Source organism: Plodia interpunctella, chromosome 7, assembly GCF_027563975.2.
Source record: "Plodia interpunctella isolate USDA-ARS_2022_Savannah chromosome 7, ilPloInte3.2, whole genome shotgun sequence".
In the NCBI taxonomy this organism is placed as follows: Eukaryota; Metazoa; Arthropoda; class Insecta; order Lepidoptera; family Pyralidae; genus Plodia; species Plodia interpunctella.
Genome location: NC_071300.1, coordinates 8,412,008 through 8,435,979, shown reverse-complemented (window position 1 = coordinate 8,435,979; position 23,972 = coordinate 8,412,008). Strand labels below are relative to the sequence as shown.

Below are 23,972 nucleotides of genomic sequence, written 5' to 3'. Positions count from 1 at the left end.
ATACTTTTTTCGTTATTCAAATACTGCATTTCATATAATAATTTTTCTGACTCGAATACATTTCAAATTACATAAAATAGATATTTGTGTACAAGAGTTTTGTTTGGAATTCTACTCGGCAAAGAATAGCAAATAAATAATGATAATTATCTGGTAAGCGCAATAGCTGTAAATCACTATGAAAAAGCTAGCTGCATCCTGTTTCTGCAATGCTACTACTAACAACATTTCGGTGGTGATATAGTCTTCAAGAGGCAATTAATTTGGAATATCCATTCCATAACAGTTTTATTGTATGGAGATGTGTGAAACATGGCATACCGGCTGCGTGGTTGCGTACTCAATACGCATGTGCTCAATATTCCACTACAAGTAATTCCAGGTGAATTGAATTTTGCATCTCTAGAAGTATGATTGTGTTTTGGTCATTCAGTCTACATCAAGCTTATAAAAAGCCTTTTTTATAACATCTAGTTTCACTACGAAATGCATCCAAAAAGCTATTTTGACGTTTAGACATGATTTTTATATTTTATATACGTTCCGCGTCACTACACTGATGTGTGATATGATGTGCCGCGATCCGCGCGTTCGTAACTGTGTCGCGACACATTTTATATTTTTTAGGGATTTTCCGAACCTTTTCGTATTTTGTTACTGTGTGTGTGACAGACAGTACATTTTATAATATGAGACTATCTTAAACCCCTGAAAACCTTTGTACTTTATTTTGAAAAGCTTAAGATCAGGACTATCGTCCTGATATAAGAGACGTGGTAATAAAAATTAATATTTTTTGTATTGTTTTGTTACAAATCAAGGAATAAAGATTTGCGTGTCGCTAATGGCTAACAATCGACCTCCACCTGGTTTGGTCTTCGTAACACACGATTTCCGCGATCTTGGTGATAACTGATAAGGTTTTGCGATAACACACGATAAACCTGTTTATCTTTATAATAAGTAAATAAATTCTTCTTGAGATAGATACTCTATGACACATTTATACGTATAACTATAATGTTTACGTTCGAAATGTGTTCTAAATCATTGTGTTTAGAAAGTAAACAGAGAAAATTGTACACGCCAGTGGAATCCATATAAAAAGTGCTGAGTTGCTGTTCGTAGTGACGTAGCAATTAAAAAAAAAATGATTAGGAGTAATATGTAGAAATTAATTAGGTACTACCCAAAAGTCGCGACTTGCAAGACAATTAAGTTTTAATAAGTAGCAAAAGTTATTTGCTTTGGAAATACGCCTAAAAGTAATTTTACGAGTCTTTGACGACAAACGAACCCAAGACAAGGCTAATACGATAATGTTATCACAAACCACATTACCAGACTTTGATATGGCTATCATTTTGTTGCCCTCAAAGTAGAAAATATCCATAGTATAGGAGGGGATAGATGGTGTATCCCTATTTCAAGTATGCTCTGATTGAAAGTCTGAAGGAAAATGGGACTGATTCACTTTCTCTCAGACAACGAAAAGTACACGGCAATAATTATATCAACGATATGATGGATTTTGTACTTCAAAATAGTAAGTTGTTCTTTAGTTGACTAATGAATAACGATTCCTATCAGTGTGTGTATTGCTTTTCTCTCTTTAGTTTAGGTTTGCCTTCTGTGCCCATTGTGACCCAACTTGATTAATTAACGTTCCCGTCATCTCCCAGACGTGCGTAAGTACTCCATCCAATTTCGAAAGTATTGTAATAAGGTATACTTGATATTTTGATAGGCTTGATGTTTCAGGGTCTCCTCAACTTTGTTTGTCTAAAGTCTAAAACTATTTTAATATGATTATTCTGAAATGAAAGTTACCCTTTGTGTATATTTTAATTTAATCCTGGGTTATCTTCAGGACTCGATTGGATCGGAAGTGATACCATTATTTTGGTTTTATAAATCCCAAATGTGGTGAAACTTATATTATTTTTATTTACTTACTCAATTTACACGCATAGATTTATATAGTTTTGGTACTTACGCGTGCTCTGCGTGATATTTTGGACCCATCGGCGATACTTCCTGAAGCATGCGCACGATTGCGAAACGTGGCCTTTTTTATGATCAGGGTTAGTGAATCATCATTAGGAATGTGTTTGACAAACCAATGTCAACCAGTCCATTAAAGCTGCCGTCAAGAGATAAGTGACACGTATTTATTTTATCATGAGGCATTGGTGAAAACTGTTTGTACCTGTGTGTTTGTGGTGCTTTCCCGGGTTTACCCCTATGGGGGGGGGAATAAACGGGTTTATTTGAGCTTTGGCTTCCGTGAGGGTTCCGTGGCTGTCCATGGAACATCTGAAGTAATATATAAATCTGTGATCCGAACCCTTTGTCCGCTTCCTTCGTTCTTCGGCATCATTATACCATATTGTCACAATACTTTGCCCTAATGCTATGACCAGGCGGAACTAGTAAAGGAAAACTTCGCCCCTCTGTTTAAATGAGGTCTCCTTATCATAAATAATAAATTGTTTAGACGGAATTTTGATAATTTTTTGCATGTTCGGAGTACTTTTAAATTTTCCAAGTAGGTCATTAGGTCAGGTGTGGGGTCAATCAGGCAGGAGAGACAATCTTAATGTCAACGAATGTGATTCTAAAGTCGATTAATGTCAATTTGATAAAAATATACGTGTGATAGTGATGTTAATAGTAATCTGCTTCACAAAGAAGAATAGATAAACAATAAGATAATGTTATAAAACCATTTCAAGGATTATTTATTTATTGCATACAATTTAATTGAAGACAAAAAATTGTTTATAACTGTGTGCACTATTCCTTTCTATTCAAAGCCTATGGTGAAGATGCGGTGCAGAAATAGCCTCTATTCACGGACCAAACATCTAGTTTATTTTGTTCGAGCTTCTATATGTCCAGATGTGTAAGTGCTATCTATTTACAAAATCTAAACCACTCATAACAATTATATAAGTAGTACAAAAATGTCTGAATCTATATCGAAGTCACACATGGGCCTAGACCAGTAGGTCCAGTCACTAGAGCAGAATCTGCTACTAGTTTATAACAGGTTGTAAGATCTTAGCGAGCAATTCCGTCGGCCACCGCCACCACTTTCACCATCGCCATTTTGTCGACGCCGCGTCGTGTGTCTGCGCTGGTTGAAGAATTGGCACGCCTATTGTTACGGCTCGCTGCCGCGTACACGTCACTGCCATTAAATATTTTGCAATAGGGAAATCTATAGCTACATTCTTTTTCTTTTAGTTATTGGCATATATTATACAAGCTGTAAGTTGACTCAAACGGTCACGTGACTTAACACTCATTTAGTGACAGCCGTGTTACATTGCATATCCACAGATTTTTGTAGTAGGTATGTCACTCGTGCCTTAAATTATAGGATTCGGGAAATATCAATGCTAGAGGAAAATTGCAATGCAATAGGAAAGAGGAACCAAATCGGGAGATAAGCTGAGGTGGAATGTAGACCACATAAGTGGAGAGTGGAGACTATGACCGCGCAGTGTCGTTCTATAGCGAAACGGTGCTGGGCTAATGAGATCATGCAACTCCTGAACACACTCACCGAAGTTATTATTATTGCCGAAAATACTTCATGCAAAAGGCGGCCTTATTGCAACAATCTGTTCCAGGCAATCTTAATATACTTTAAGTAATGTAATAAGTTAAATTTTTGTAAGAAGGAGCTTGCTGTGTTTGCCCAGCAGTGAGACAGAATAACACATTAGAAGAAAAAAAAAAACTAGTTGACCACCGATTCACCTTAGACTAGCCTATAATGTGCCTTTCGACTACGCCATTTCAAGATAATTTATTTGAAGCACAAAATATTTACATATTATGTACCTATAGGTACATAATACTACAATATTTCATGCCAATTTTCTTCTTGTTTCAGGTTAAGGCATAGTTTTCACTCTGCACACCACATTTGGGAATATCATCAAAGTAAGTGTATTCGATTCTTTGTTATAATCTATATTTTGTATAATCTACATATTAATGAACATAGGTGTTCACAACTAATTGCGATGCGATATTTATGAAAAGGCAAAGAAAAGTAATGAATCAGCTGAACAAGTCCACGAAATTGTTTACTTGACTGGGTATATAAAATAAAATGCATATAGGTATTTATATAACCAAATACATAAATGTCACTTTAATTGATCAGTTTTATTCATTATGAGATTTACTATTTTTCGGTCTCATTAAACTATATTAGGAATGCTTTTTGACTCCAAATTCAGTGACGTCACAATACATTACTGTCATACAAGCTCCATATAAAAATTTTTGACATTAGAAAAAGTATCCGATTTTACTAGTTGGAGAGTAGCCAAGCCTTACAGCTATACAAACCATAAAGGTAGACATTGCAAAACCGGTCAAACGATGTGGGACAAAATATACTTATTAGTGATCTGTTCCGTTTTTTCTCATGTATTTTTTTATACCTAAGTAGGTACACATTTCTTTTTTGGGCGAAAATAAAATGTCTTCGTTTTCTCGTATTTAGGATTCTGTTCGTACTCATCCTAGCTATGTAGCTAGTACAACACTAGGTTTTAAACAACACATACTCAGTGTATTAAACTACGTATACTTTTTTTGGTTAGATTAGTCTACTGACTAGGATTGCAACAAATCTAACAGGTTGAAAGACTAATGCCTTTCGACTGCGCCATTTCATGAATTCAATTTTAGTTTACTGATGTGACTGTGATGCGAATAGGATTTCGAATACCGTATTCTGTAATACGTAGGTCAATGACCATAATATGTCCGCAGCGTTAAAGTAGTAAGTCCAAACCGTAATTTGTGACGTGATTATAAAATTTTGTGAAAGCAAATGTGTGTTAAAACAAATGACAAATGAATCGACTTATGAAGAGTAATAATGCCGGTATTATTTCGGTAGATGACATTTGCTTTTTTTTCTCTCATAGACAAGACAAATTATATGAATCTAGGGTTCCGTGTTCAAATAGCTTTAATAAACGTCGACTCCGAAACAAACATTATACAATTAAACTAGGTAGATATTGTTAAGCCTATTTTGTGTCCCACTGCTAGGCAAAGGCTGCCTAAACTAGGTAGGTATAATGATGGATTCTATAAAATCCACACCAGATCCTCGTGGATCGACTGTGTATATTAGTAGAAGGAAGGTTAGAAACAGGAGGTTAGAAGGTTAGAAGGAAGAAACAAACAGAAACAGACCAGTCAACCTAACCTGAATGGTCTGTGGATACAGCCTAGTAGTTCACATCCACTTAACACAAGTCTCGAACTTACATTAGGACTAATTCAATCTGCGTAAATTGTCCCTATATATATATTGTCCGTATACTTATTGATATGTATTTAAATGCATGACCACGGCGGAACCCAAATTGACACGAGCACGACTAGCACTTTGTCGGTTTTTCTCATAGATCTCGCCCACTGCGCGGACCTATCCCGCCCACGATAAGAAGCCACTGACATCTGCCGTCACCTTGGTTTATTTTTGTTTATACTCTGTGCACCTTGTGGCAGACGTAGAACGCAACAAGAGACGATGTCTCGCGACAAATTGCTGATTTTTTATGTAAAATAAACATATAAATTGGTAATTTAGTGCGTGCGGTCCTGAAACCAAGAGCCGAGTCTTCAAAATTTAAGGGCAACGATTTTACACGGGCTCGGGGCTTCGAAATTCATAGCCAAAAATGCAACCAGTGATATGCGAAAGATAACTATTGGTAATTTGATTTAATTCCAAAAGAAATGGTACTTACTTAGGTTTTGTTTCGAAATAACCATACATATCACAAGTAGATAAATACAAAAACGACAATTATATTACTAGATGCACGGGCTAGATAAAATTAACAATAATACACTACAATAACCTATTTTTATGATGGAATTCAAAGTTCTTGTTGACTTATTAAAAACTTGAAAATACTTTACCACAGCAGGCAGGAAAACATGCCGAATCCGTAAGGAACATTTAAAATGCAATTAAAGGTAACCTTCGCTTAAAATAACTGCCATTTCGTGTCATTTCTGGGGTTAATTTAAGGCTTGGTTCAACGAACCTCATAAAAATTCCCCTTGTCACTAATATTCATGTTTATTTCATAAAAATAAGCGTAAAGTAAATTAAGTTTATTATATTGTTATTCAATATCAATATATTTTAGACAACCTTCAAAACGTGATTTGTCTCAATTTGACAGCCAAAAAAATTGTTATCCAAGTATGTTTTCAATATTTCGCTTTTATTTCAATCAGAACTAGTTCTACGCTCAATGTCTGCGTGTGAGGAGAATTACCTCTCCTGTATACAAACTTTACACCGTCTGAAAGTCTGAGAAGTGATTTAATCCCCGAATAACGAACTTGACCCAGTGGGGTCCGAATGTGCCCACTTGTTCCGCCTGCACGACCTTCGGGAACTTTTTGTTTCTCTTTCGTTTCTGTTTTATTTTGTTTTGCTATGATATTCGTTACCTGTCCTGCGTCTATTGAAGTTTTAGTCACTGTTTGTAATAAAACAGTGTTGTTTCTTCCTCATAATCTTTTGTTGGAACGATAACTCCTTCTTTATCCGGTGATACTTTCTTCATTTTGTATTCTCACATTCAAAGCAAGATAAGTTATGCTGGGATAGGCTGATCATGATTTTGCTGATCAAAGCAAGACTACCATAATCAGTGGATTGTATATGAAATCGATCGATACAATATAAAAAGATTTGTGTGTATATACAACAACCAATAGAACGCAATTGATCAGAACAAAAAAAAACATGCATTTAAAAGTATAAATAGTTTTCCTCATTGCAAAGAAGTTACAACAAAAAAGTCTCCACTACACCAAATTTGATTCGTAGTGCATACAATGAGGTTACGGTTTGCGCGGGTGTCGCGACAGGGGGCGGCGGGGGGCGCAGGTCAATGACGTCCCTCGTCTGGGTCTACAGCCCCCGCGCCCCGCGCCAAACCAGTCCCTTAGGGTCGCTCCACACGATGGGAGATTTCGCCGCATTGAATCATGTATAGGTTCATCACGTGTCGATGGCTATAGTTCAAAATCTAAGTCATGAAAATCACCAATACTCATTTCATCTTGAGCATGCCCCGGAAACTACTTTAAGGCTACTTTAGCTTAAAAGATCCACAAAGGTCTCTTATTATGAGTGACGTTGACCTTGTATGTAAAGTATGTATAACATGAACGGCCAGAAAATCAAACTATCCCTCGTTTTGAATTGGTACCAATTTTCCAAATTCTTACAAAAAATGTAAATTATTTTCATTCCGCGCTTATGTGCGGTTCTGTATTTGTATTGTGTATTTCTTTCCACGCCCTTACCACTTTCATATACAGTACTGTCGTGCACCGATATGTGCACCGGCCCTAATCGACCAAGTTGCACACTGCTCCATCTCTATCTAGTCTCCAGTGCAGCGGGATCTGTACCTGCCGAACATTCTTGTTAGACTGCATTCTGCAAGTACAAAAAGTCCGTGCAAACGGGTCATCTCCCTGCGCCTCTCAGGTTGTAGGCATAGGGATCTGGATTAGGGTTGCCACACGCACTCCAGAAGTATTGTACTTAAATAGAGTCTTTTTTTCTCGTAAGCGTACTTATAATCTACGATGCCAATAAAGTACGCTAAAATATTATATTTATGTAAAACTGATTGACTGGCTCCACAAAATTTTGATAACATTGACGTTTGGTTAACCCATACACAAGACAATGAGAAATAAATAAATGCTATTTATGCTTTGTATATTATTTTTGTTGTAACAAAATAAAAAATAAATTATATGTGCTAAAAAAATATGGTAACCCTTCCGGGGAGTGCTTATGTTAAGAATAAACATGGTGTTTCAGTGGCACTTTCATTTGCGGACTCGAGTGGTCCTTGCGGAGTCTAACATCCATCTGTCTGTAGTTACATCTTTAGCTACACTGTCTCGACAATGAAAAATCATATTATGTGACCATCTTTTTGAAGCAAGTCACACCAGATGCACACTACAAATTCCCTCCGGACGATCGATATATTTTCCTCAACACAAGAGTAGACTGATACTTGTCCATTGTCCAGACTGTCTAGTTTTTGTAACGGTCTATTATTTTCTTCATCGTGAGACCGAAATACTGAAAGAAATAATTTTATGTACTTAATTGAAGTGTCTACAAATATCTACAAAATTAGAAAAGTTAGTACCTATGTAACTAATATAAATAAATCGTGCTATCAAGTGTTGTTCTTTAGAAACAGGCTCAAATCATACATTTTGTTTTTGCAATACTTTAACTCCCAGATGTCAAGGCCTTGTGTTAGAGGTGAGTTTATTTCTAAGTGGCAGTTATAAATTGTCGTTTTTTATTTAAGCTACAAATTTTCACCAAAAAAAAAACAAACAAGTTGTTTTCAAAACAAAGCTATAATGCTTCAGAGTTAGGTTAACTTATATTGTAAGTTAGGTTAACTTATATTGTAAGTTAGGTTAACTTATATTGTGAGGTATCCCATTAGGTATTTCCTCTCTCAGTTCATAAATGTGCAAAATACGAAACGTACGAAAAAGATGCAGAGTTGGCTGAAAATGTAGGACAGAAGAAACTATAGAGCGTCAAAAAAGTCGTGACACCATGATTGTCGTGGCCATCGGTTGTGGTGCAACCTCCTGCCCAAAGCATTTCGTAACATAACAGCCGAAATTGTTTGTTGTGGTTTGAATGTTACGCCTTTTTGTCGGACGCACAAACTTTTCCGGCAGCTTGTTTTTACGTAATTTTTAGGGTTCTGTCTGTAACTCAAACAGAAAAAACTGATCGCTCATCACTCGTCTGCCTGTCCGATCACAGCTAGTTTTGCTGATGTTGACTTGCAGAAAATGCATTATAACAGTCTCATAATACCTATAACATTTTTCTCAAAAATTATATCAATAGATGTACGATTACTCTTTCTCTCTCTTTCATCTGGCGTTTTCCCGTTGAGCGTCGGAGCCCAAGGTCCGCTTTCCTACTTTTTCGTCTCCACTTCGCTTCGTCGGCATTCCTAGTTGTCAGACAGACATAGAGTACATTATTTTTCTCCCCCACTCTGTTTCAGGTGAAATACCAACAGAACAGGAAGGAAGTGTTATCAAAAAGGGGAGTACAATGTTACTTGCCATAGTAAGCGAACAATTTGCATGCAAACTGCATTATAGTGTCATCGACGTTTATGTGAGTGGAAGGAACCTAACGCAATTTAACCCCGGCTAGACGACATGGCAAATTGAATTAGCCAGCACTCGAGGCTTTTATGGCGAAAAAATAGAACCAAACAGAGATTAATAATAAAGTCCTCGAATAAGGAACACAAAACAACACAAGTTGCTCTTTCCGATATTTTTTTTACAAATCAATCATATGTACAATGTTACATGGTACAAATGTTCGGAAATTCGGTTTATTTTCCCTTTATCAGTTGGTGTACTATTCCAAAAGTCTATTTTCCCGATCGGTCTATACTGATTTTATAAAGAAGAAAGTTGTGTGTTTGAGCTGTAAATTAATAGGTATGTTGTGTTTACCAAAGGATAAATCAGAGAGTGATAAATAGATAATAGGTACATTGATATCCAGATACCTCCAACAAAAAGGCAGCCTTAACTATCGCCTGGCAAACGAGAAAGTACAACACAGAGTACATTATACATACCTATATGAAGTACAGCCATTACTGGCTTCTATACAACGGATCAATGTGCCCAATGCCTACATGACAAGCGCATGACCTTTAGCAAATCAAGATGACGGCATTCGCGAGATTTCCGTCCCGGTAGCGCCTCATGCCGGGGTCAACGGCTCTCCTTGGAGGGCTGTTCACCTCCACCGACCTCATTCCCCTCCACCGTACCGTAAAAATATGATACCTGATCATTACCGTACCCATACAACGATTGCTATTGAAGTTCGATTCGATACTCGACTATTAATTTGTCACACACTCCGCATTGATCAATTTGTCTCAATTACTTGCTATTTTTAGGATACGGTTACAAGATTTCCTCCTACTTTCCTTACTTCATATTATTTTTGTATTAATTAAGAATGTCACAAATGTGCTTCATTTATCACACATAATTTATAATACTCTTAGTTATTTCTGAAATCGAACATTTACCATTATACCTAAATCTAATGAACTGCATAAACCGTATAAAAGGATAGGTATGTCTACCATGTGAAATATTCAACTATCAATATTATTCACAAGATTCACAACCCAGAGTTTGACTTGAAAAAAAAACTTGAAAGCCACGTGTTCGCCGAGCGTTGACACCCCTATTTAGTTACAGCCAGGTTGTTTACATCTTCAAAACCAGACTTTACTGATTACTTTATGCATTTAACACTATTACCGCCATTTGTATTTCGTCGAAACCATGTCCGTTTGCCTTGTGGGAAACGTTGTAAATAAGCTATAAAATTAAATTTATTTCATTTAATTACCAATTAAGATTTTGCTATGAAAATAGTAAAACTATTTAGTGACAATTGTTTGCCTTGCGAACTAAGTTACTTACAAATGTTATTATTTACTAGCCGCTCGCCCCGGCTCTGCTCGGGTAAAACCATAAAAAAAGTAACCTATGTCACTCCTAAAGGTTTCGCCTCTGTGCCAAATTTCTTCAAAATCGGCCCAGTAGTTTTTGAGTTGATTCATTACAAACAAAAAACAAAAATTTAAATCTTTTCTCTTTATAATATTAAAATGGATAAGATCGATGGTTTGCTCATTCCAAAAGTAATAAATTGTGATACCTACGTACTTTCGAAAACAAGTAATTTCAGTTGCAAAAAATGATGTGGAACACCTTGGTTTTGTCCATTCCGTTGACAAAAGGTCAGTCACTCGTCGGCTCACAATGCCAGAAAAAAAAATAGCAATAGCAACATGCGTTTAATCAAGTTGTCTTTTATCAGACGAGGGAATGTACGATAATATTGTTTTCGATTGATTAGGTACATTAACGTAATATTATTTACATACGGTCATTGCTCAATGTTTCTTTTCTTCCGTCCCTTTTCATAAATCTCAGAAGATGGAAGAGTTGAATGAATTTTTTTTTGCGTGACCATGGCATAACCATCTCATTACACCCACATTGGGTTGGGATACTGAAACTGGATACAGAACTACCATCCAAATTGTCTTTGCAAATAACTATGTCTTTTTAATAATTTGCGCGTCTATTTATTTGTTATCACATCACACACAGCATATTTTATAAACTTGACAAACAAAATAGATATATACAAAACAAAAACTTGTACAAAACAGGATTGCATTCCATAAAAATCTACATTAGAACTAAGAGTTGTTAAAACTTAAATGTGATAAGCTGTGGTAATAAGTAAGTAGTAATATACAGAAATAATTACATAGGTACCAACACTACCTGCTAGCATAACTATAAGTTACCTACCAGTAGAAATAATGATAATAATAACTCTTACTAATGAACCAGTGTCGTTTTGGTCCTCACAACTTTAGGTCGACACGCTAAGAAGTAGTGAAATATTACTTTAATCATTCCATGTAGATCTATATCATCTCGACATGTCTTAGTAGCATAGTCACAACCTTGCGACCGCCTGCAGGTCACATTTTTCGAAGGTCAATGACGCGTAATCGATTTGAAACATCCCAGAGAGAATAGAACATAAGTAGAACCTATAAGTATGTATGAGTATACTTACAAGCTGCTCCATCTGTCAGTCTGTCACCCTTTCTTATCTATTATAATTATTACAAGAAAATATATTTCAAATTTCATGTATTATATACTAGTATTACGTAACAACGCCGTAACACGTAGTTTCTGAAAAGATACTGACTAACAGATTGCTTTTGAAGACTCGTGCTCAGAAATTCAGACTCGTCCCACTCTGCGGCTTATGACATATTTTGAAAGAAAGATAGAAATGTATATTTTTTAAAGTCATAAAGTAAAGGCCGCTTTTCCGCCCGATTCAGAAATGGACTGACTATAGCAATAACAAGTGTCAAATAATTTACATTGACAATGTGACGTTCGTTATTGTCGTTGTAAAAATGTATAGTCATTAAGGATATTGTTACCATCGCTTGCGTAACATCTGTGCGATCCTTGTGCAGTCAACAGCACATCAGCCTACAACATTCATTGCAAATTAACCGCTATTATCACCACATAGAATCCACGCAAAGCAACTTGACGAGGCTGTACTACGATGGTTCAGACAAAAAATAAGATGAATAGCCGCCCATTGGCCGTCCACAATGGTTGCGCATACGCACAATGAGCTGTTCAAAGTAAATGTGAATCATGTTCTAAATTAAATAAAAAAATATGAGTTAAAATCAAAATCAATATCCCACTATTAACTAAATAACATTATAACAAGAAATTCGTAGTATTTAAAGTAGTGGGCCCTCAGACCATACGTACATATTCCCTAGTTCCCGAACCAATTAATTATTGATTAAAATGCTAATTTATTGAATGTGGCCTATGTCAAGAAACTTTGCTACCAACTGGTAATAGGCTTTGTTTAAATATTTTAGTTATTTATTTTGTATTTAACCTGCTAATAAAACAGCCGGATCACGTTATTTGTAATCACAGCTCCATAGGTGAATGAGTCGATTATTTATGAGGCATTCGCTTTACAAAGCGCATTGAATGCGAAGACACCTTAGATCCAAGTAGAAAGGGATCTGGATCGGTTTTTTGTTCAGCTCTTTAAAAATATATCCCTCTATGGTTAGTCAGGGTCAACTACCTGCAACCCCGTTTGAGAGATAGTAAACGAATGGGGGACCGATTTTATTGAACAAAAAACATGTCACATTTTTTTCTTCTCTTTTACACAAAATTCCCGAGGACACTGATAAATAATTGTGAGTTTCTCGTAGCTCGTAGGCTCGTAGCATAGTCGTAGCTTTGTAGAAAGTCGTAGATAATCGTAGTCAGGTTGGAGGAAATGGTTCACCAAAAATACTGTAGCTAAATCGTAGCCGGCTCGCGTGGTAAAGTCGTAGTCCTGCAAAACAAATATTATAAAAAAATATATATATAAAATTAAGTATCACCCGCCTGTCTGTGAAGCTCTAAACTGGAATAAGTACTACAAATAATTTTATTGCAAAAGCCAGAGTTTAATACGAGTACAATTTAAGGAAAACCGCTCACAATATGCTACTGCTATTTAAAGACAATGGGATGATTTTTGCCAAATGTTTCCATACAAGATTAATTGGACAAAGATGACATTGTTATCATAATTGCGTATCTAAACTGGTTCAAACAAAAAGTACGTAATGCCTGCGCATAGCAAAATGAGAACTGATAAAAATTTACCACAACAGTTTGTGGATGTGAAGGTAATAAGTAATTTATACGTTCCATTTTCATATGCGATGTAATCAGTTAGGTACTAGTATTTCTATCTTTCAAAATATTTTTGGTTCACATACCTAATATAATATACCTAAATAAAATATACTTAATATGATTTAATCCGAATATATGTATTGCGGCTAGAATCGTGATAATAATTTTAAACTATTGTAGTTTAAATTTTGGCTCCGATATCACTGTGGGCCTTTCAGCTTTGGTTGATTTGTACATTTGCAAAATTAACGAAGGAAAAAGTTTTAAAGGGCAACACAGCCGGTTGTTTTGTAACCTCCAGCCAGTGAGTCGCGAAAAAGCGCGAAATTGGCCCAGTGACCCAAATTGCGACGTCCATGAGCGAAGCAAGGTCAGGCCAGTGTCGCTCTCCGCTCGCTGCAGTTCTACCTACTAGCATGTGGGCTAGTTACACTGCTATTTGTATATACTGGTGTTATGCCGGCTCCACACTGTCGTCGAACAGTTTGCTAAATTTTGGCGGAGTCGGTATACATTGCTGGTTTTTCATAGCGGTAAATAAAAGTACTCATACGGCGACGCGAATGCGTAGTTAACGCATTCGCGTCGCCATGTGTCTGAGTTCGGCGACAGTGTGGAATTGGCATAAGGATGTTTTTATATCGATGAAATAAATAAACAGACAGTTATACAACATACAGCATGTATAGAGGAGGCAAATGTCATTAATTTTTGTTTTTGTATTTTTCGTATGAATACTCAATATAATACTCAATATAAATCGTAGATAACTAAACACTATATGCATATAGGCATAAACAACTAATGACGTATTTATTCGAGATAACCTCTAATGTCTATTTATATTTACGTAATATGGTACAGTACCGTTGGTAGGCACTTATATGTATATTTTTAAATGCAAGTAAGAGTCTCTACCCACTACATTAGCCCTATTTAGAAAGATAATATCTTCGAAATCTGTTAATAAAATATGAATAAATAGTGCTGGTTTAATAAACTTATCCCTATATAAAAAAGATGAATCCGCCAAAAACAAGTATCGTAAACTTTTTGTTTACGATACTTGTTTTTGGCGGATAGTGAATGATTGAATGAACAAAATCGTGGCGTTTCCGGTATGAGAGTAAGTACAAACGCAAATAGGAACACAATTTCTACGTCTTATTTAAATTTATTGGAAAATAGACACGTGGTTTACATAAAGTGACGACACAATAAAACTGTAAGTTAGGTTCATTATTCTCTTTTGTCTTTTTATTACGCAACCAACAGTAGAATTAATCAGCGACGACACGAGGGCATTCGCTCGTTCGTTCGCCCTCTGGTCGATGCCCCTTATTCGTCCTCCGACCTACAAGTATATCCTTACCTTTAAAATTTCACCCCGAGTCAGTAATTGAGAGGCATCAATTTATCTAGAACCTTATTTGTGAATTTTCTTCGTAGTAACATTGATGCTTAACCTACAGATATTTTACGATTGCAATAACAAATAAAGCAACATCAACTTGTTAATTCATTGCATGTATTTAATAAATGTCTTAGTCTCGTTTTAAAATATTATTCATAATTTACATGAAACAATAATTAACTTAATTGTATAAGCGTTTTAATATCGACATTAGCATCAATTATTAACAATTTTGTTAACGAAGATTTGATTGCATAATCAAATAAATATAAGTTTTACGTACATAGTACATAATATTCGACCATAAAGTCTGCTATAGCGTCAAGAAATTTAAATTACGCAACACTTCATCACTTACAAAATATTTTTACTTAAATTATTGAATGGATTATCAAAAAATGATTCTAATTCAATAAAATAATGTGTGTCAGTTACGTAACAATAAATAATAAATTAATTGACCGACACAGAATCTAAAATATATGACCCGGTTAAGCTAAAAAGAGTAACGGTAATCGCTCATCGGCCAAACGCCGGCGACTGCTTGGTTGGAAAGTTATGCTTGGAAAATGGCACTTTCTCTAGAACAGGTCCAAGTACCAGAGCGACGACTGTGCGACAGAACGTGCCTACACATTCGCAGCTTACGTTTCGACATAGCAACGAAATGCAAACACTGCGAAAAGTTACACAAAATGTCTCATCAATACGTGCTTCTTGACCGATAACTGGCAAACTGCTAATGAAGTCTATCCTAGTGCTCACATACATAACAAGTTGTATTTGCCACAGTTACCTTGAAACTTTTCCTTTAAATAAAATTAAAGTTACTACAGTCGATCATTTTTTGCCAACAATTCTTGGATGGTCAATTATATGTTGCAAATGTTGATGTGTTGATGGCTATTTTGTGAAAGGTTTAGCAGTTTACTTCAAGCATATGTTGGCAATTAAAAATAAAATACTGCAAAGGCGATCGTCTTAAGAGTAAGACGAAAAGGTTTAAATTTGTCAGAGCAAGTGAGACAGACAGAGGACCAAAACAAGTGCGTTACCCCCACGAAGATAATTTATGTATTTATTTTTATTTATCTTTGGTTTATTTGTAGTCGTGATCTGATGAATCTCACATTGCTTGATGCTGATTACCTACCATTTATGATTGAATTTATTAGATAATTACGTAAACAAAATCATAACTTCGGATTCCTATTGAGGTTTTAAATGTTTAATCACGTAGCTGAAACTTAAGTAACATAATAATAATAATACCAAATTTACTTTCTATTCTTGCAGAAAATTACGTAGTAATGACAGGCCATCGGCCATGTAAAATTTGACTACTATTGTATTTGCTGTAGCAACAGCAATGCAAGACGACCTTTACGCTCGAGCGAGTGGCCATGAGAACTCCTGAAGGTTGTGTATACTTCTCGGATGACCGCCTGATTCTGAAATGCGAATCACGGATTTATCCTGCGATGTGATTACAGTCTTCAGATGCGGAATGGAAGGTTCTTTATCAATTTTAGTGAAATTCAAAAAGTGGCTTCTCACTACATCATTTATTATAATCGGACAGTAACAATGTAACGTACAATCTTTCAATATTGTTGTAGTGTGTGTACTGTGTGGCAGCCAAGCCAGGTCGACCAACCAGTCGGCCAGGCGCTCTCCCTCCCTCGCTCGGTCCTCTCCTCTGTCTGCTCTCCCCTCCCTCTTTTCCTCGACCCCCCTCCATTGCGCCATCTAGCCAGCCAGTCAGCGTTAAGTCGGCGGACTGTTTTTACGTTTCGTGGTGTTAAGACTTACTTCTTTACGTCATAGTCCATTTATTGCGAAATTTAAAGGTTTTTAAATAGTGAGTAATTCGTTTGTTCATAGTAGCGGTTAGCTAAAAATCTGGAACTATTATTTCTTATAATAATTTAAACCAAAAATAGTAAAAAACTTACTATCGCTTTGTCTTGTTACAGGTACCTGCTTGAATCTGGGTGTGAACCCAGATACGTTCGGTGTGTGTAGTTTTTTGTAATAAATACTCTTCAAAAAACTTATTAGTTAAGTGGATTCCTAGAATTTAAGTGCAAGTGTGTACTACGGATTTGGATTACGTATACTTAGTGCATCAAGTGCAAGTTTCTACTACTATTTCCAACTAAGAAACAAGTGATTTGTGTGATTTTTGGATTGTTTTATATTTGGATTTCCAGCAGCCCAATGGACTTCGTAAGTACTTGTCACAAACATTATTTTACTACTTTCTAAAATAATTTCGATTCCAAGAAGAAAATGTAATTTAAAAACTCAAGTTGATTTTCAGTGAATTTTTATCAGATTTACTTATCCTATCTGGAGTTTTGGTCAGTGACATACATTCGTATATAATTTATGTTTGAATTGAGATCGAGCTCATGTAAACTAATATTTTAAAGATTTTAAATTTTTTTTACAATAAGTTACTGTGTACAAAGTAATCGTTTTTTTTTTAATTAAAATGAGAAATTAAAGTTTTTCATTCACTCATTCAATAGCCATAGATATTTTGCGTTTTTCAAAATGTTTTGCGTACCGAGCCTTTGCAATGTTGGCCTTCTGGATCTATTCGCTACGTGTTTAAATTGTTCATTGTGAATTGCTGGGCAAGGTTGCAAGCTAATGAGACATGTAGATCGCTAATATACGGGCGCCATCTTTACGATTTAACTGACTGACGCGCATCTCGACTCGACCTCGTGTGCAAGTTCACTAAATTTAGAACACGTTGACATTTTGTGTGCTCTCAATGGTTATTTAAATATTTTATCGGTGCTCAGCTGTCGCTTTGTATGATTATTTTCGCTCTTTGTGTTAATAATATTTTTGGCAGATTATTTGCTTCCGTAGTAAAGTTATTTATATCTTGTCGGTCTTCAATATCATGGGTCAATTTATGGAATCGCATTGTCGCTCGTTTGCCATAGCTTGTGAGGTGAGAATATGGGTTATAAGTAGGTCAAGGTACGTTTGCAGGCGGTCCGTGTTTCCTACACGCTTTGCTTCACCTCGCCACGTCTGTGTCAGACGCGCAAAGCATAAATGACATTAGGAAAACACAGGAAACTTATGAAAGTATTTGTTTATAATATAACATTACTTAAAATTATAGAACTATTTTTTACTACATTTCCTCGTGACATTTATCAATTTATTTCGAACGGTAAATTGAATGAAATGAGGGAATGAATTTCGTAAATTTTTCTTTGCTATCGCTACACTGTTGTCTTGGAAATTGATATTCATTTATCATCCGCAACAAGTACGTTTTTAATTGATTATTTAAAAAGTAAGATAGTTTCAAATTTCTGTGAATCGTAAAACGTTAATTATTATTTTTCTTTAATCTTTTGCTAATTGAAACGTTACGACACACAATTGTAGTTGAAACTTACAAGTCGATAGAGGCGTCTAAAGTAGGACAGTTGGATTTATCAATTCTTTGTTTCGGGTCAAGGTGGACCACTGATAAAGAGGAAATAGCTAGTTGTTGTGTTGAAGACGTTATTCACAATCAAATACGTTTATAATGTTGAGTAGGTATACAGAAGGACTATAAATGTTTCATTTAGAATTTTAAATAAGCTTATATCTAAGCTGCTGATAGTAGTTTCTATTCTAGTAAGTAGGTACTTACATTACATACCTATTAAATTACATTGTAATCGGCGACTTAGCTTTAGTTGTTTAAGGTAAAATAAGTTCCTACCAAGGCAAAAAATGTCTATAAATAAATATGATAATAAATGTTAAAAGAGTTTGACGTATGTGTTTCTAAAATGTTTATACTATATTAGAACATTAAAGTCCGCTCTTTATTTATGTGATCACATAGTGGGTGGTGATTGTTAGTGTCCTAAATTTGAATGTAAACAAATAAACTAAATGTGTAGATAAGGTCAGTTTGCACTGGAGTGTGCGCCGACCCACTTAGATACCGTATCACAATTACCGCTACGATAACATTCTACACTTTCTCCACTGCGCTCTATTTCGCACACTCTTCTTTGAATTCTTGTTTGTCTGACAGTATTGCTTTATTTTATTTTTTCTTATTGAGTTTTGACTTGGCTGCCACTAGCTTGGCCACTGATGATGCCACTAGTTTGGTTTGGTCAGGTCTTTCAAAGTGCAGGTGCATGATAATAAAGCTGCCATAATTTTTTGCATTATATTTTATTTACATTTACATTATTTGGTTTTAATTTACTTTTATTTTGTTTTCCAATCATTAACCATTGTCTCTCGATGTACATTTTCGACTCTTCACGTGTCATTAAGTTTCTCTTCAGCACAGTATGCTCGTAAATCTAAATATACATACTTGTGAGCTATAATAATATACCATTGTGACCTTTCGTAGAGATAGAGGAAATGCTTTGAAATTTCCTGCTTTTTCAAATAATGTTTTATTGGGTGAATAAAAAGTTTCCCAGTTGATTTGAATTAAATTAACCTTGAATTAATAGAAAGACTAACTACAGTTTAATTTTCTTTGACTGTTTGGAGTTAGAAAGGGACACTTTGAAATCTTATTGACAACACTTTTCGTCATCTTTCAGCACGTTTTAGTATATTTTTAATGGCAAAAATTCAGTTTGCTTGAATCCGGAATTAGCAGAAACTGTCTGGTAACGGTGCCGCTAGCGGTCCGACGTGCGAATTCCTAAACCTCAATTCATTGTGTATGAGAGTTAATAGTAATCTAATATAACATTGACTTTCACGACGTTGGGCTGATGTAACGCCCCTGCGCCTGCGCGCCGCGCTGTGATTAGGTAAACCTTGCGCGCGCCGCTTTCACCCACTTTCACATCTGTTTCCGCGTTGTGGCGAACGAGTCTCGCGAATATTATTTAATTTTGCAACAGCAGAAGAGCTACTTTTGCATTACATGCAGTAGAAAGGAAAAGCAGAATATATTGTAAAAAGTAAAGTTACCTATGCGTATAGGGAACCACTGGTACTCCAAAGCAAAATGTTGAGTTTATTGTTATAGTTCGTATTGAAACATCGCTGAGCAAAAAAGATAAAGTATTTTGATGGTGGTTACATTGATGTTAACTCACTCAAACTCAATCAAACGTAGTAAAATCATTCGCTTATCCTGATAATCATTCACAAATTTGTAAGTGAACGATTTCCAAATCTTTTTGCTCACGCTCCTCACTCATACTTTGAAATGCCTCTAAACTTTAAAAGTGCACAGTAAACAAGTGTCGCGTTTTATGACGAAGACGATCAAGATGGCCCCGTATGTATAATTGGAATCCTCATGTTCTATTAAGTATTTAATATACTCAAAAATACTATGTTTTGAATATATTAAATAAAATAGTTGAATATCCAGTCGAAATTTCGAAATAGTGACACACAGTGACAGGTTGCTATACTTTGCTATCGTCTATTTAAAACTGATCTGAAGCTTGCTCATATCCTTGACCGAATTTCTAAGTGTCAAGATTTAGAGCTGAATTTTAAATGTATTATTTATACTATTATTATAAAGAGGTAAGTGTTTGTGAGTTTGTGACTAGAAAGGTACATTATCCAAGATTGCTATAGGCTATATTTTATCTCAAAATTCCCACGGGAGCGAAGCCCCGGGCAACATCTAGTTATTTAATAAGTAAATTGTTTAATTTATACAATATTCACAACCGTATAACATCCCATATACCGTACAACATAATACACATATCTGAAGTAACTATACCTAATCTGTCATATCCATTTGTACATAGCTACCAGACATACCTAACAGATTAAATAAAGAAAAATATACGTACTTTAAATAATAATACTACAGCTAAAGTTCAACTTATGGAAGACTTAAGTAGAAAACTGCTTCATACCTGATACAATTTTCGTGGAAATCGTGAACCTGAACGAGTCATTCAATTCATTCATCATATGACCATCCATACGTAACAAAGTAACATAGTTTGAACAACCACAGCAATTATATAGCTTAATATTTATTATTAAGGAGAACGGTTGGTTTCGTTTTCCCGTCGATGCGTTCGGGGTTCGGGCCATGCCATGATTCACCATTTTTTGCTGACACTACTAAGAAATCTGCTGGTGACGGGTCATTTCTGAGATAAGATACGCTTCGGTAGAAATACGTTTTTATTTATCGCCTAACTTCGTAACGTTTTTATTTATTTAAGTCTCATGATTACGAGGAAGTTTTTATAAGCTAATTGTTACATCGATTGATACCTATCCTTTTAAAATCAAGGAGTTTGTTTCAGAATTTATTCAATTGTATAACGATATCTACAAATCGCAATGTTAACTTTACACTAGAAACAAACAGTTAATACAGATAAAGAGCTACAACGCACTAAAAATCTAAAGTCAGAAAGGTAGGCAAAAATCAAATGTTAAAACAGTAAACGAGGAAGCGTCAGTAAAGGGCGTAACCTGTGGGTGTAGCAGACAGTGAGTAGAAGACGACGGAAAAGTTGAATAAAACTTAGCAAGGCTTATCTCCTTATAGATATAGGGAGGGACATTTGAACGAGTTGGCTGGCGAGCTGGTGACATTGGCCCAGTGACCTGGGTCGAGCCGGCTTGCACAACTGCCTGCCAGTAGGTATATTGTTAATGTGTATTCAATTCTACTTTATGTAATGCTATGCTGTGAAATGCATTTTGGGTTTCTACTATTTTATTATTACTGTATCGAATCCTGTGATTTGATCACAAATATTTGTCTGCGGTTCTGGGTATTTGTGTCCATCAGTCCCACGATATGGGCTTAGAACTTAATGTGTGACATGTCAATTTATAATTAACGTAGGTATAGCTTCTCTGCCTTTCTGTTAAGTAGGCACCTACTTATTTTAAGTCAATTCTGAGAAAGAGACCGATAAATTAAAAAATAAATTATGCTCTTTCCTAAATTCACTGGCTTCATTGTACAGAAGTTATCTTATTTTGATTTCGGAACCTCATTTATTAGATTTTACTTTTTTATGAAATCTTTCCTGGTAGTTGAGTATTTTCAAGAAAAATTACTCTAGAAATTCTGCGTATCTCACGAAGTTCTATGACGTAACATAATCACATTAGGTTTATGGCTTCTTGGCTTAGCGTTTCTATACGTGTTTGTTAAATTAATAGGTATATATGAAGATTAAATGTATAATACGGAAATTACATATTTCGCTATAAAATTAATTCTTCAAGGAAATAGCCTTAGGAAAACAGTGAACATCGGTACAGATGTTTAATTTAAAAATAAGTACCGTATAATCCACACAATTTTAAGTAAAAAATTCTATATACAATAATTTATTTTATTGGGTTTTTTCTTATACGACTTAAATACTCTCTCAGCTAACTACGTGGGACAAAAAAAGTTTTTTTTTCCAATAAGTATGCTAAATAATCTATGAAAATACTTAAAGTATCTCGTAGTTATACGTCTATAGAACTGCTACTAAGCAACGTAACATCCACAGATTATAAAATACTTCCAGTAGTAACATTCAAGTTTTACAAGAATATCAATATTATTTACTTGACGACAATCTGCCGAGCTCACATTATAATTATGCAGTTTCCTGTATGTACGAAATCGATTACGCAAGTCTTGAAGGTTATCTCATCGGGCACTAATCGTCAGATCCATGAACATACTACTTACAAACATGGCACATTACAATGCATCTAGATAAAACCAATGTGTTTCACATCGTAAAATCGACGTAAACAAAAGAACAGAATGAAATATATTTTTGTCCGCTTGTCCGCCGTATCTCTGAAGACAATAAAACTTGTGTCAAAAATTACATGTTTATAAAAAATATATATAAAAATGTAGACCGATAATGTTATAGCTCCCATTTAGCTTACTAATATTATAAAGGCGAAAGTAAGTTCACGCTCTAACTACTCAACCAATCTTCTTGAAATTTTGCATACATTTAGTTTAATGTATGGAGAAGGACATAGGGGACATACCATTCAACCCGGAAAAATTACCGTTAAATTACCGGAAAAAAAATTACCGGAAATTCACCCGGGCGAAAGCTGGTTAGAAATATATGAGCAGAAACAGACAGACAAAGCGCTGATATCTTTTCTCGCGTGTCCGACCCAATCTGCTACTTTGTATGAGATAAGCCCAGATTGGGCCGGGAAGTTGTATGAAAATCTTTCTATCTCATAATGGTTACTCGTTAGATTTCTTAATTAAAAAAAAATTTTTGCTCGAAAGACAAAATTTACTTAATGATAAAATTCATTACCTAAAATTAGGTATATATTTATCTTGCTTTGTTGTGATGAAGACATGGTGTCAATTCGATTGTATTATCAAAATAGCTACGACAAAACAAAACGACATAAATTCTTACATAAATGTTGGAGACTTTCCAAATCGACTAGCTTTAGTTGTTACAATCTTAAAATAGATATTAGTGTATATTACCAGACTATTAATGCCAGCAAAGCTGTAAGTCAGTATCGAACATACATAAAACATTTTGTATAAAATACCAATAAATAAACATCATAACATCGATACCTACTTCGAACTGAACTAGGAACTGAATCTATCTAGTTATAGCGAATGAGCTTTGCTTACGTGTTTGCGATTTTTTATTCTCTCAAATCGATTTTTGTCAGTTACCGACGAAGAAAGAAAATAAAAGTATTATTTTAATTTTGAAAATGGAAAAAAATATTGAAAACAAACCTACCCTTCTGTTTTCTGTGCCATTTTAGCATTATTCTTATTATTAAATACAAAATGCATAATGAATTTGAAACGATAAAAGACATAAATACAGGAAGCATTTGATATGAGTCGACATAAACAATGCGGATCTAATTATAGAGGGCGCTAGTGCGGCGGCTGGTGGAAAATAGAACACGATATGTGGGCCACAGGCGCGCCCGCGCATCCACGGTTCACTACACTGTTCCCATTCGTCGTAATTAGCTATGATACGACGTTTATTTTGGAAAAATTGTTCTACAGACACAGTGATGAGATGATATTGTATCTCTCCCCGAAATAATATTTTTTTTTCAGCACTGGGTCATATATCGCAGTATA

The 23,972-nt window shown here is 35.3% G+C and overlaps 1 protein-coding gene across 3 annotated transcripts in view; it reads left to right on the top strand.

The window, feature by feature from the left end:
- The window catches only part of LOC128671118 (uncharacterized), a 44,332-nt gene that overhangs the window by 5,213 nt on the left and 15,147 nt on the right, over nucleotides 1-23,972 (top strand). Inside the window, exons 2-3 of one of the 3 annotated variants that reach the window (XM_053747315.1) lie at nucleotides 3,905-3,954; nucleotides 16,840-17,092. The gene's annotated coding sequence lies outside the window, so the exon portion shown is untranslated. Of the gene's footprint in view, nucleotides 1-3,904; nucleotides 3,955-16,586; nucleotides 16,725-16,839; nucleotides 17,093-23,972 lie in introns of those variants that run through there. The other 2 variants (XM_053747316.1, XM_064436047.1) reach the window with 2 other exon arrangements.